Consider the following 13,571-nt stretch of genomic DNA (forward strand, 5'->3'; position numbering starts at 1 on the left):
TTTTTGAAAACAATACAAAGGAAATTTTCCCAAATTCAATAAAGCATAGTGACTTACAGAAGTGGTGATGACAGAGAACCTACTTACAGTCACTTACAGTAACAGTTTCATCCTGACCTGCATATAGGTTTTTCAAGAGGCAGCTCAGGAGGTCTGGTATTCCCATCTCTTTCAGAATTTTCCACAGTTTACTGTGATCCACACTGTCAAAGACTTTGGCATAGTCAATAAAGCAGAAATGTTTTTCTGGAATCCTCTTGCTTTTTCGATGACCCAGCAGATGTTGGCAGTTTGATCTCTGGTTCTTCTATCTTTTCTAAAACCAGCTTGGACCTCTGGAAGTTCATGGTTCACGTACTGCTGAAATCTGCCTTGGAGATTTAGAGCATTACTTTACTAGCGTGAGATGAGAGCAATTGTGTGGTAGTTTGAGTATTCTTTGGCAATTGCCTTTCTTTGGGATTGGAAGGAAAACTGACCTTTAACAGTCCTGTGGCCATTGCTGAATTTTCCATCTTTGCTGGCATATTGAGTTGCATCACTTTCACAGGATCATCTTTTAGGATTTGAAATAGCTCAACTGAAATTCCATCACCTCCACTAGCATTGTTCATAGTGATGCTTCCTAAGGCCCACTTGACTTTGCATTCCAGGATGTCTGGCTCTACGTGATTGATCACACCATTGTAGTTATCTGGATCATGAAATCTTTTTTGTACAGTTCTTCTGTATATTCTTGCCACCTCTTCTTAATATCTTCTGCTTCTGTTAGGTCCATACCATTTCTGTCCTTTATTGAGCCCATCTTTGCATGAAATGTTTCCTTGATATCTCTGATTTTCCAGCCTCTTAAGAAATCTGTATGAAGGTCAGGAAGCAACAGTTAGAACTGGACATGAAACAACAGACTGGTTCCAAATAGGAAAAGCAATACATCAAGGCTGTATATTGTCACCTTGCTTATTTAACTTATATCCAGAGTACATCATGAGAAACGCTGGGCTGGATTAAGCACGAGCTGGAATCAAGATTGCCAGGAAAAATATCAATAACCTCAGATATGCAAATGACACCAGCCTTATGGCAGAAAGCAAAGAAGAGATAAAGAGCCTCTTGATGAAAGTGAAAGAGGAGAGTGAAAATGTTGGCTTAAAGCTCAACATTCAGCAAAAAAGATCATGGCATCTGGTCCCATCACTTCATGGCAAATAGAGGGGGAAACAGTGGAAATAGTGGCTGACATTATATTTTTGGGCTCCAAAATCACTGGGCTGCAGTAAGTAGTAACTGCAGCCATGAAATTAAAAGATGCTTACTCCATCGAAGGAAAGTTACGATCAATCTAGACAGCATATTAAAAAGCAGAGACATTACTTTGCCAACAAAGTTCTATCTAGCCAAAACTATGTTTTTTATAGTAGTCATGTATGGATGTAAGAAATGGACTATAAAGAAAGCTAAGCGCCGAAGAATTGATGCTTTTGAACTGTGGGTGTTGGAGAAGACTCTTGGGAGCCCTTGGACTGAAGTGAGATCCAACTAGTCCATCCTAAAGGAGATCAGTTCTGAGTGTTCTTTGGAAGGACTGATGTTGAAGCTGAAACTCCAATACTTTGACAACCTGATGCAAAGAGCTGACTCATTTGAAAAGACCCTGATGCTGGGAAAGATTGAGGGCAGGAGGAGAAGGGGATGACAGAGGATGAGATGGTTGGATGGCATCACCAACTCAATGGACACGAGTTTGAGTAAACTCTGGGAGCTAGTGATGAACAGGGGGCCTAGCGTGCTGCGGTTCATGGGGTCACAAAAAGTCAGACACGACTGAGGGACTGAACTGAACTGATAGTTATGCAAAAACTTTTATTTAGGGAAAAAATTTATATGCTTATCATAGTCAAATTGCTGGAATGTTATTTTAAGAATAAATATTTAATGTATACAAAGAAAAAGACATATTACAGTAATAAAATAAAAAATAATATTTCTTTCAGAGAAAGTAGGAAAAATAATAAATATCAGAACATAAATCTAAGAAATTTAAAAAGGATAATACAGAAAGTAATAAAGTGACTTTTTAGAACAAATTAAGAAAAATTTTAAGTCCATAATAAGATTGCCTAGAAATGAAAATATGGGGAACATATACATTAAAAGTATTAGGGACAAAGATCTTAAATGGCTGCAAATGAATTAAATATTGAAATGAAGTATTAAGAAAAATTCATCTCAATAAAATTGACCATATAGACAATAATTTGAAACAATTTACCAAAACTTACCCTGGATCAGATAAATTTGAAGAGCTATTTAGTACTGAATTAATCATAAATTATTATTTGAATCTATAATCAAAATGCATATAACAAATATCATGCCTAGATGCTTACTCTACTGAATTCTACAAAAATTTTAAGAAGTAATCATAGCAGTTCTAAGTTAACTCTTTCAGTAAAGGGAACACTAGCCAATTTAAATTACAAGGCCAATATAATGTTGATACAATAATCTGACAAAGGTATTTAGTGAAAGTGAAAACAGAAAGTGTTAGTCGTTCAATCATGTCCAACTCTTTACAACCCCATGGTCTGCAGCCTGCCAATTTCCTCTCTCCATGGGATTCTCCAGGCAAGAATACTGGAGTGGGTTCCCATTTCTTCTCCAGTGGATCTTCCAAACCCAGGGATGGAACTGGGTCTCCTTCATGGCAGGCTGATTCATTACCAGCTGAGCCAATGCAAATGCATTTAACAGAATATTAGGAAATTGAAGTCAGCACTGTATAAAAAGGATAAATCTATCATTACCAGCAAGACTTACCCTAAGGTTCATTCAACAATTAAAAATAAATCATTGGGCTTTATGTGTCTGTGTGTGCATGTGCATGCTCAGTCGTGTCCAACTCTATGACACCAAAATACTGAAGCCCACCAGTTCCTCTGTCCATGAGATTTTCATCATATTAATAGGAAAAAAAGAAAGAAAATCACACAATTATCTGAATATAAAAAGCAGAAAGAACATTTGAATAAATATGCCATGTTTATCACAAAGATTTTCAACAAGCTCAGAGTAAACCTTTCTCAACCTTATAAAGAACACCTACTAAAACCATGCAGCTGACATCACAGTTAATGGCCAAAGACTAATTGCTTTCTCCTTTAAAACAGCCACAATTCAAGGATGATTGGTCTCATCATTTTATTCAACATTGTACTAGATTCCTAGCCAATGTAATATATGTAATAAAAACAAAAGGTATAAAAGTTAGAAAGGGTGATGAAAAAAATGTCTCTATTTGCAGAATTTTTTGCCTAAAATTTCATGTAGAATCTACTCCCTCAAAACTACTAGAATTAATGAGAGGATATAGCAAGACTCTGTAACATAACTAAATAACCAAAACATGGAAAAATTTTTAAAATACCATTTAGTATAGCACCATAATAATGAAATACAAAAAAATTACATTTAAGAAAGGATTTCTACATAGAAAATTTTTAAATAAACTGAGGGAAAAATATTTAAATAAATGTTGACATATGCCATTTAATATTGGGAAAAAAATATATTTTAAGATATTCCTCAAATTTATCTAGAGTCATCAAAATCCAATTTCAAAATCCCAATTGATGAGATATTCTAAAGTTTATATTGTAATGAAAAGGATCTAAAACAGCCAAGGAGGAAGAGAGAAAGGAAGGGAGGGAGGGAGGAAGAGAGAAAGAGAGAGAATGAGATATTGAGAGAGAGGAAATCAGGAGAATAAATCTGAATAATAAAACTACTTGACTTCAAAACTACTATTAATCAAGAAAGTGTGGTGTTGGCTTAAGAAAATGATATATAAATCAATGAAAAAGTATAGAGAATATAGAAATAGAAAATACACACACACAAACATTATTCAATTTTCTATGAAAGTAATTTCATGGCAAAAATAATTTTATCTTCAACAAACCATTAAGTCTGTTAAATAACACATCTATCCCTACTTCATCTCTACCAACATATGTTTATAAATATAAAATACAAAATCTAAGCTCAGTTAAAAAAGAAAACACATAGAATATACTCACAATAATCAATTATTTCTCATATCATACACAAATATACAACACTAATATTTAAAAGATAATACTGTCAAATACTGTGGTAACATTGGACTTCATGTATATTAAGAATTTTACTCTTCAAAATATCATTGAAAAAAATTAAAGTGCAAGCAGCTGGGGAAAAGTGTTTGCATAAAAATGCCTAGCAAAGAACTTATATCCAGAATATAAAAATAACTCTAATAGTAATAATAAGAGGAATATAGTCTAAAAAAAATGGTGAAAAACTAGAACAGATATCTCACAAAACATATATAGAAACATTCAAAATACACATGAAAACAATTTTAACATCATTAGTCAATAAAGAAATTTAAAAATAAAATACTGAAACATTAATCAGCAATATAAACCAATAAACGACCAAGGCAGACTACATGGAAGACTCTCAAAAAATTTATGCTGAGTGAAGGAAGCTCTGAATTATGGAAACAAAATGCGCATACTACATCATACCATGTATGCAGAGTTTTAGAGACAGAAAAAAATTGATTAAAAGTGAGAGAAATCAGACTGGTGCTTTCATGGAGTGAAGAAAAAGTTCATTGCAAAGGAGCACAAGATAATTTTCTAGGGTGTAGAAAATGTTCTATATCTTGATATAGATTGGAATTACATATGAAAACCACAACCACAGAAAACTCATCAAACTGATCACATGGATCACAACTTTAAGTCAATGAAACTATGAGCTACGCCATGTAGGGCCACCCAAGATGGACGGGTGAGGGTGGAGTGTTCTAATAAAACATGGTCCATTGGAGAAGGGAATGGCAAACCACTCCAATATTCTTGTCTTGAGAACCCCATGAACAGAATGAAAAGGCAAAAAGGTATGACACTGAAAGATGAACTCTCCAGGTAGGTAGGTGCTGAATATACTACTGGAAAAGAGCAGAGAAATAGCTCCAGAAGGAATGAAGATATTCAGATAAACCAGAAACAACACCCAATTGTGGATGTGTTTTGTGGTGGAAGTAAAGTCCAATGCTGTAGAGAACAATGTTGCTAAGGAACATGGAATGTTAGGTCCATGAATCAAAGTAAATGGGAAATGGTCAAACAGGAGATGGCAAGAGGGACATCCACATTTTAGGAATCAGTGAACTAAACTGTACAGCAACGGGTGAATTTAATGCAGATGACCATTATCTCTACTACTGTGGGCAAGAATCCTTTAGAAGAAATGGAGTAGGCTTCATAGTCAACAAGAGTCCGAAATGCAGTGCACGGGTGCAATCTTGAAAACAACAGAATGATCTATGTTCTTTTCCAAGGCAAACCATTCAATATCACAGTAATCCAAGTCTACGCCCCAACCAGTAATGCTGAAGAAGCTGAAGCTGAATGGTTCTATGAAGACCTACAAGACCTTCTAGAACTAACAACAAACAACAATGTCCTTTTCATCAAAGGGGACTGGAATGCAAAAGCAGGAAGTCAAGAAACACCCGGAGTAACAGGCAAGTTTGGCCTTGGGGTGCAAAATGAAGCAGGGTAAAACCTAACAGAGTTATGCTAAGAGAACGCAAACACCCTCTTCCAACAACACAAGTGATGACTCTACACATGGACATCACCATGTGGTAAATACTGAAATCAGATTGATTATACTCTTTACAGCCAAAGATGGAGAAGCTCTATACAGTCAGCAAAAACAAGACCAGGAGCTGACTGTGGCTCAGATCATGAACTACTTATTGCCAGATTCAGACTTAAATTGGAGAAAGTAGGAAATACCACTAGGCCATTCAGATATGACTTAAATCAAATCTCTTGATTATATAGTGGAAGTGAGAAATAGATTCAAGGGATTAGCTCTGATAGACAGACTGCCTGAAGAATTATGGATGGAGGTTTTTGACATTGTACAGGAGGTGGTGATCAAAACCATCCCCAAGACAAAGAAAGGCAAAGTGGTTGTCTGAGGAAGCCTTACAAATAGCTGAGAACAGAAGAGAAGTGAAAGGCAAGTGAGAAAAGGAAAGATATACCCAACTCTAAATGCAGAGTTTCAAAGACTAGCAAGGAAAGATAAGAAAGCCTTCCTAAGTGAACAATGCAAAGAAACAGAGGAAAACAATAGAAAGGTAAGGACTAGAGTTCTCTTCAAGAAAATTAGAGACACCAAGGGAATATTTCATGCAACTATGGGCACAATAAAGGAAAGAACCTTACATTTAATTGTATGTAAATCATATACATGCACATTTCATTGTATGTAAATCATATACACGTATGTTTCATTGTATGTAAACCGCATACATGCACATTTCATTGTATGTAAATCATATATGCAAAGACGAAAAATACAGTGATAATATGAGAGTGGATGTGAAACTCATCATAACACGATACAATGCTTTGTTTTTAACATAGGCATTCACATTTAAATTTCATTTTCTATCCACTACAAGAACAGGTACTGAATTTGATGTTACAGATGATGCAGTCAGAATCCACAGACGTTCATTAGTCTCAAGACTGTCACTTGCCTCAGAACCCTCACCTAATATTAGATTATTTCAAAATTATTTTCTTTAACAAAAAACACACAGCTGAAAATATGTTTATAACTTTTAAGCTGCATTATATACTAATTGTTTGAATCCCTTCAAAGCATTTTTACAGGATTAATAACTTTTTTGTCTATTTAGTTTTTTTTATGCTCACTTATTTTTTTTTAAGTTGAGTAATGACAAAATTGATATTTGAAAATCTTTGGGTTGGAGAGGGGTTTGATTATCAAAGTGACATCTGAATAAACTGGAGAAGTTGAATGTTAAGCTCAACTGTTAACATGATTGTTTTCAGCATGAAAAGAAGCATGTATATTTCAAAACTGACAGTATATTTTATTTAATATGCCATCCATTTTACTGTGCTGTGAAACTGCATTTTATTGCTAAACAAAAGGGGTGTAAGTTAACATCCTGGATTGGTCTACAGTCATCTTCAAATCCCATTTCTCCAGTGAAGAGAGCATGTCTGACAGAAGTAAACAAACAAAAAGAAGCTGCGATGCACTGTGGACCCACATTTCCACCATTAAACTATAATTTATTTCAGTTGTATGGCAACAGTTTTATAGTGATAGTGGTCTGAAACCTTGACAAAGTCAGCTCATTTTGTCACGTTACTCACTTCTAAACCGAAGAATGGGTCCTCAGTAAGGAACGGGCTTTGCCGGTGGCTCACACGATAAAGAATCTGCCTGCAGTGTGGAGATTTGAGTTCAACCCTGGGTCAGGAATATCTCCTGGGGAAGGTAACGGCCACCCACCCCAGTGTTTTTGCCTGGACAATCCCATGGACAGAGGAGCCTGGCAGCCATAGTCCATGGAGTCATAAAAAGTCTATACAACTGAGCGAGTAACACTTTCACAGTTTAGTAAAGAACAAAGCTGTATTAACATACAAATCCTTGACCTTTTGTGCTTATTCTTTTTTCTAAGATGAAAGAGAAATGTCAGGGACACTTTATAAATCTCCAACAAGTGACTTATGTCAAAGAATGAACCTAGTCTTAAGAAAAGTAAAAGAAACATTTTTTGCTAGTATTTATAATTGATGGAAGATGTAGAAAAAGGCAAAATACCACAAATATCAATGATTTAAGACTGTGAAAAGAGAAAAGAAGAGATTCAATTTTTCCTGGTCAGTCATGTGTAAAGAGGAATGTTATTAATATTGCACATTCAAATCAAAGTCTATCTTTAGAATATTTTTATGTCACCAAGATTTCAGACACACCTCTAGTTATAACAGTTAGAAATAAATGAGCCATAGTAGATCACAGAGCTCATTCTATGCCATATTCACTTCAATTTTCCTGAAGCAGATGTATGAATGATCTTAACCAGAGGCCAAAAGAATACTCCATTTCAGAATTCATGATAGTTATTATAATTTCAAAAAATTAAAAAAAACAAAAACATATACCAATAACAGATGGTCTAAAAATTACTGTGCACATTTTATGTATAATTCTACTAAATGCCAGGGTACAACAGGAATTACAAAAAGGAGAAAAATGTTAGAGATCAGATAATTTTAAATTATCTACTTTCTTACTTTGTAAGAAAAAGGAGCTTTTACTTTTAAATTATTTGATAATTTTGATATGATACATTTAATTTTGCAAAGTATCCTATTACCCCAAAGATTGTCCATTTTATTTCATATCATATAGCTTTCATCTTATAGTACATATTCTACTCTTTTTAATTTCAGTATTAAGTCTCTACATAGCAAATTACATGCCTAAGTCACATTTTTAAATGATATTAAAACTTGATTTCCCTTAATCCAGGCTCGTAATCTGTATGTTTGCCTACCAATTTTAAGCAAGCAACATGTAGCTGAAATAGCCTAATATGGATACAGTATCCTATCATTTTGCCTTTTCTTACTCTTCATGGGGTTTTCAAGGCAAGAATTCTGAAGTGGTTTGCCATTCCTTCTCCAGGGGACCACATTCTGGCAGACCTCTCCGCCATGACCCGTCCGTCTTGGGTGGCCCCACAGGGCATGGCTTAGTTTCACTGAGTTAGACAAGGCTGTGGTCCTGTGATCAGATTGGCTAGTTTTCCGTGATTATGGTTTTAGTGTGCCTGCCCTTTGATGCCCTCTCTCAACACCTACCGTCTCCCTTGGGTTTCTCTTACCTTGGACGTGGGGTATCTCTTCATGGCTGCTCCAGCAAAGCGCAGCCGCTGCTCCTTACCTTGGACGACAAGTATCTCCTCACGACCGCCCCTCCTGACCTTGATCGTGGGGTAGCTCCTCTGGGCCATCGCCCCTGACCCCGGGCGTGGGGTAGCTCCTCTCGGCCATCGCCCCTGACCCCGGGCGTGGGGTAGCTCCTCTCGGCCGTTCCTGCGCCGTCGCAGCCTGGCACTCTCGGTCGCCGGGCGTGACCTGTGACGAGGGGTAGCTCCTCTCGGCCACGCTTCTGCGTGGTCCATCGCAGCCAGCGCATTTCTGTGGGTCCGTCAGGTAGGAAAGAGTGGAAGCAGTGTCAGACTTTATTTTTCTGGGCTCCAAAATCATTGCAGATGGTGACTGCAGCCATGAAATTAAAGACGCTTACTCCTTGGAAGGAAAGTTATGACCAACCTAGACAGCATATTAAAAAGCAGAGACATGTGTTCCTCATCCTAAGTCACGTAAACCCATGGCTGACTCATGTCAATTACGGCAAAAACCACTACAGTATTGTAAAGTAATTAGCCTCCAACTGATAAAAATAAATGGGAAAAAATAAATTAAAAAAAATCAAAATTAAAAATAAAATAAAAAGCAGAGACATTACTTTGCCAACAAAGGTCCGTCTGGTCAAGGCTCTGGTTTCTCCAGTGGTCATGTATGGATGTGAGAGTTGGACTGTGAAGAAAGCTGAGCACTGAAAAATTGATGCTTTTGAACTGTGGTGTTGGAGAAGACTCTTGAGAGTCCCTTGGACTGCAAGGAGATCCAACCAGTCCATCCTAAAGGAGATCAGTCCTGGGTGTTCATTGGAAGGACTGATGCTGAAGCTGAAACTCCAATACTTTGGCCACCTCATGCGAAGAGTCAGCTCATTGGAAAAGACCCTGATGCTGGGAAGGATTGGGGGCAGGAGGAGAAGGGGCCGACAGAGGATGAGATGGCTGGATGGCATCACCAACTTGATGGACATGAGTTCGAGTAAACTCCGGGAGTTGGTGATGGACAGGGAGGCCTGGCGTGCTGTGATTCATGGGGTCGCAAAGAGTCAGACACAACTGAGTGACTGAACTGAACTGAACTGAAATCCACTGTACCTGCTTCCCTGGTGGCCCAGATGGTAAAGAATCCGCCTGCAATGTGGGAGACCTGGGTTTGATCCCTGGGTCGGGAAGATCCCCTGGAGAAGGAAATGGCAACCCACTCTGATATTCTTACCTGCAGAACTCCATGGACAGAGGCAGGCTATAGTCCAATGGGTCCCAAAGATTTGGGCATGACTGAACAGTTAACACTCACTCACTAATCCCACACCTGGCATTTATATAGCTAGTAATTTGGTTCCAAATAGGAAAAGGAGTATATCAAGGCTGTATATTGTCACCCTGCTTATTTAACTTATGTGCAGAGTACATCATGTGAAATGCTAGGCTGGAAGAAGCACAAGCTGGAATCAAGATTGCTGGGAGAAATATCAGTAACCTCAGATATGCAGATGACACCACCCTAATGGCAGAAAGTGAAGAGGAACTAAAAAGCCTCTTGATGAAAGTGAAAGAGGAGAGTGAAAAAGTTGGCTTAAAGCTCAACATTCCAAAAACTAAGATCATGGCATCTGGTCCCATCACTTCATGGGAAATAGATGGGGAAACAGTGGAAACAGTGGCTGACTTTATTTTTGGGGGCTCCAAAATCATTGCAGATGGTGATTGCAGCCATGAAATTAAAAGACGCTTACTCCTTGGAAGGAAAGTTATGACCAACCTAGATAGCATATTAAAAGGCAGAGACATTACTTTGTCAACAAAGGTCTGTCTAGTCAAGGCTATGGTTTTTCCAGTGGTCATGTATGGATGTGAGAGTTGGACTGTGAAGAAAGCTGAGCGCTGAAAAATTGATGCTTTTGAACTGTGGTGTTGGAGAAGACTCTTGAGAGTCCCTTGGACTGCAAGGAGATCCAACCAGTCCATCCTAAAGGAGATCAGTCCTGGGTGTTCACTGGAAGGATTGATGCTGAAGTTGAGAGTCCAGTACTTTGGCCACCTCATGTGAAGAGTTAACTCATTGGAAAAGACCCTGATGCTGGGAGGGATTGAGGGCAGGAGGAGTAGGGGACGACAGAGGATGAGATGGCTGGATGGCATCACCGACTCGATGGACATGAGTTTGAGTGAACTCTGGGAGTTGGTGATGGACAGGGAGGCCTGGTGTGCTGCAATTCACGGGGTCGCAAAGAGTTGGACACGACTGAGCTACTGAACTGAACTAATTTGGGAAAATGAAGTTTTCTCAAAACCTTAATGTTCCTCATCCTCACTGAAGCAAACTAGGGATTTATGCTTCCTTTCACATACTGTTCCCTCTGACTCTCAGACTTTTGGCCTCACAACAACTATAATCAGAAAAGTCATTTACTAAATGTCTTGATAAAAACACATGAGCAGCTCTTTATAGAAAGAAGTAGACTAGAGTAAAGTTCTTGGGGGAAAAAGTAAGGGGACATTCTGGAATGAACGACTAAGTTGGATAGACAAAAATATATAACAGGTTAAGGTTGATTAAATTTCTATTCCCAGAGAGGAAAACATACTTAAAACTCTTCAAATGAATAACAGTAAACATTTCCAAGGAGCTGATTTTATATCTTCTTTCCTGGTTACTTTTTCTTTCTCTGTAAGCCTATCATGTATTAACCTATCTATCATCTATTTAAAAATGTCAATTCTATTTTTTGATCCATCTGCATACATACATTTTTGAGCCTTGTCACCTGAATTTATCACCATTATGATAGTTCATTTGAAGTTCAGACACTGGTAAGGGATGCTAGGATTAGAGTGGTAGTAGTAGTAATAGCAGCCACTAGGAGCAACTTAATTTCTCTCTCTGAATGTAAATAAAATTTATTATACAGTCAATTCTCTACTTTTTTACTTAGAATATGTACAAAAACATGCATCAATATGCAAGAAACAAGAGATTTTTGTCATAAAATACTCTGCATATTTAATTAACTTTTAAAACTTTTGTTGACAGTCTAATAACATTGTGTACCAACACAAACCTTGACAATCCAGAAAATTCTCCTTATCAGATGTTATATTTTAGATTGTAAAGAAATTATAGTTAACCATAGCTTTAAAAGACAGTACTTTGCATTATTTAGTGTCTGATTTTTATATATATTTTTTTATTTTTAGGTATTTATTTTTCTATGTTTTAAAAAAGTGTAAAGCTGAATTTGCATCATTTAATTACATTTAATCTCATTTTCCTTTATATTTATATTTGTGCTTCTATAATCACTCGTTATTTGAGTGTTCCAGATCATTTATGATGTCAAATTTTTATAAGACTTACAGAGAGATATACATAAAAGAGCATACTGCAAATAATTATCAGAACAAATACAAGATATACCAATGATTGCATATGCAACTATAAAAATTTAAAATTATTATGATAAGCAAATTTTGTTCTTTCATTTTATTTTTATTATTCAGACACTCTAAGTAAATTTATGTTAATTAATATATTTATTGACTATATATGTAATGCTCACAAATTTGCTATAGTTAGACAAATGCAGAATAATCCTTTTTGGTCTATTTCCCTTCTGATTAAATAAAGACTGGTATACAGGCTTTTGCTATCTACTTGATGAAATAATACACCTTCTAATTATATACTGAAACATTTTAATTCCCAGATGGCAACATCTGAGCAGTTTCTGAACTAACATCTTAAATTCCTTAATAGGAAACAACTAATGTTTAGGTGTTCAGTGACTTTTCATTAACAAGGACACATTGATATTATCAAACTAAATTAGGAGACATATAATGATTAAAATAGACTTTTAATAATCACAGATATTCTCTTATGAGTCTTTTTGCATGGTGTTCTTTTAGCTCTGTATTGTGTGAAACTCTTTTAAGTCTGCAAGAGTATTTGTATAGATATTGGCAGACTCTCTGGCTAACTGTGCAAGCATTTCCCAAACCAAATCCCTGCTGATACAAGAGTAAAGACAAAATAGAATACCACTGTATTCTGGCCAACGTGGCCTTCTAGCCCCTGTCTCAATCAATATTTCCCAGTTTTTATTCAGGACACTAAAATTACACTTTGCTAGGATATGATTTCCATATACCCCCTGTGCAAATAGGCCAAAGTAATATTTTCTTGTTCATAAATTGTGAACTTAATCTCATAGATTAATGTTTTCTGCTTGCTGAAATAAATAATTTGATTAACATACCCAGAGATACCTTAAGGTTTTCCTTTATTAAAAGAAAATAACACTCTATAGAGATTTTTGATAAAAGATTACTTATGTCCCCTATAATCCAGTCAGATTTATACTGGTGTTAATCTTGTTTACTTTTTAAAATTGTCTTCCTATAATTTATAAGGCCAACAACATGGCCTGTTAGTTCTTACAGTACTACCTGTAAGTACTAGTACCTAACTACTAACTTACTACCTATAAGTACTACTCTTTTACTGAGTACGTTACCTTTCCCACATAATACATGCTTTATCACAGCTCTCCGACTCTGTCTCATCTCTGCATTTGGAGATATGACTTTATATCATATCATATCCTAAAACTACATCATAGCATGGATTCTGATTAGAGGAGACATCACCATCATGGGGACAAAAATTGATTATAGGAGTGAAAATAATCTGACTCATTTATATATAAGCACACATATTCATACAGTATACATCAGGTATATACAT

The sequence above is a fragment of the Dama dama genome, chromosome 8, assembly GCF_033118175.1.
Source record: "Dama dama isolate Ldn47 chromosome 8, ASM3311817v1, whole genome shotgun sequence".
Lineage (NCBI taxonomy): Eukaryota > Metazoa > Chordata > Mammalia > Artiodactyla > Cervidae > Dama > Dama dama.